General features: G+C 52.7%; 1 pseudogene; it reads right to left on the reverse strand.

Moving 5' to 3' along the window:
* Positions 1-1418: 1418 nt before the first annotated feature.
* The window catches only part of LOC126928231 (large subunit ribosomal RNA), a 2928-nt pseudogene continuing 1879 nt past the window's right edge, over positions 1419-2467 (reverse strand).

The raw sequence follows: 2467 nt of genomic DNA on the forward strand, positions 1-2467 counted from the left end.
CTCAAGACGGCTGTTTCTAGCCGCCTGGTTGCTTTGTTGACGGCGTTCATTATCGCCGTTTCCTTATTCTTCTCATCTCCGGCACTCTGCTCTAGCCTGCCTGTCAGGTAGCTATTATGGAGCAGTAGCTCGTCAACAATGCCCCTCATTTCTTTGAAGTGCCGTAGGATTACTGCGGCGTGTTCCTTGTTTATTTTCCTGGCCGAGTCTAAGCAGAACGCCGTGACCTTCCTCTCTATGTCACTGGCCTGTGCCTTTATATCGGGCACTTGCCGCTTATCCTCCCCGGCCAATCTCTCCTCATCTCTGGGGGGGTTGTTTCTCCCCAGGCTTGCTCTCATCGTCTTCTCTGGTATCCTCGGGCTTGGAGTGGCCTCGTTCTTTTCCATCTGTTTCCTCAGGGGTTGGAGGACCACTCTGGCCTCTGCGCCTGGCGACGAGTGCCCTAGCGTCGGCATCACCGGCTCCTTGCCGCTTCTTGCGGCTTCCGCTGCGGCTGTTCGCTTCCCGGTGGCTATGTCCAGCGGCGTATTGAATCCCCCTCGCGGACTTTCAGTTGGCGCTTTGTTCCCGCGAGCACTCCCGCGCTGAGTCCGGCGGCGTGCTCTTCACAGTTCAAAACCCCTGGGTTTGAATTTGAATTTGAATTTGCCGCCTAGCAGCGTGCTCTTGGTTCCCAAGATGCCCGGGCGGCGGCGCTTCGGTCGCTCGACCCAAGATGGCTGCCGCGCGTCCGCTAACCTATCCTCCCGCACGTGGCACTTTGTTTTGCTTCTCTCGCGCTTATTGCGGCAATTTCCACTAAACTTTCGGTGTGCACTATGTTTTTAGCACTCGCACTATCTATTATTTTAGTTTTCGTGCCCGAGATCTTCGATTTTCGCGTTTTTGTCCGCCACGTGGCCTAACCTCACTTCGCGCACGCGGCACTTTCTTTTGTTTTTCCGCGCTTATTGCGGCAATTTTCACTAAGCTTTCGGTGTGCACTATGTTTTTTAGCACTCGCACTACCTATTATTTTAGTTTCGTGCCCGAGATCTTCGATTTACGCGTTTTTGTCCGCCACGTGGCCTAACCTCGCTTCGCACACGCGGCACTTTCTTTGCTTTTTCCGCGCTTATTGCGGAAATCTCCACTAATATTTTTGCATGCACTTTATTTTAAGCACTAACTCTGCCTATTGAATTATTTTTCGCTCCCGAGATCTTTGATTTTTCGGTTTTTCCTATCCGTCGCGTCAGCTAACCTCACTTTTCGCACGTGGCGATTTACATTAGCTTTTTTCGCTCTGAATTCGGCGATCTCCACGATTCTTTTTAACTACACGTTTTCCTCGGCACTCCCACTTTGCTTTAAATTAATTTTTACGCCCGAACTTTTTAATTTGCCCGGTTTTTTCGTTTATAGACTGCGGAGCGACGTGCACGCGTCCGTCCCACTTGCCGCCATCTTAGTAGATAGTAGATAGGGACAGAGGGAATCTCGTTAATCCATTCATGCGCGTCACTAATTAGATGACGAGGCATTTGGCTACCTTAAGAGAGTCATAGTTACTCCCGCCGTTTACCCGCGCTTTTTTGAATTTCTTCACGTTGACATTCAGAGCACTGGGCAGAAATCACATTGCGTCAACACCCTTGGGGGCCATCGCAATGCTTTGTTTTAATTAGACAGTCGGATTCCCCTAGTCCGTGCCAGTTCTGAGCTGAGCGTTGAATGGCGGCCGAAGAGAACGACCGCGACGGTAAAACCGCCACGGAAGCCTCGCAGCAAGGAAGATCCGCGGGAGGCCAAGGCACGGGACCGAGCTCGGATCCGGGGTGCGCGACGATATCCCCCCCGAGAGAGAGATACGCCGCGTCCCGTTCAGCTCGCCCAGGCCCGGCACGTCAGCCAAACCCGCTTCCCGACCAAGCCCGACACGCCCCGCTCCTCAGAGCCAATCCTTATTCCGAAGTTACGGATCCAATTTGCCGACTTCCCTTACCTACATTAATCTATCGACTAGAGGCTCTTTACCTTGGAGACCTGCTGCGGATATGGGTACGAACCGGCGCGACACCTCCACGTGGCCCTCTCCTGGATTTTCAAGGTCCGAGGGGAAGATCCGGACACCGCCGCAACTGCGGTGCTCTTCGCGTTCCAAACCCTATCTCCCTGCTAGAGGTTTCCAGGGAACTCGAACGCTTATACAGAAAAGAAAACTCTTCCCGGATCTCCCGACGGCGTCTCCAGGTCATTTTGGGTTACCCCGACGAACACTCTTACGAGGGCCCGAATGGTATGCGGTTCCGCTGCCGGGTTCCGGAATAGGAACCGGATTCCCTTTCGCCCAATGGGTGTGTTTCTTTCGCTCAATTTTTATTTGTTTGTTGCAATTTGTATGATCTTAGGACACCTCATCTGCATAGGATTTCTCTTAGGGCTTAGGATCGACTGACTCGTGTGCAACGGCTGTTCACACGAA

The sequence above is a fragment of the Bombus affinis genome, unplaced genomic scaffold (genome assembly GCF_024516045.1).
Source record: "Bombus affinis isolate iyBomAffi1 unplaced genomic scaffold, iyBomAffi1.2 ctg00000694.1, whole genome shotgun sequence".
NCBI classification, from domain to species: Eukaryota; Metazoa; Arthropoda; class Insecta; order Hymenoptera; family Apidae; genus Bombus; species Bombus affinis.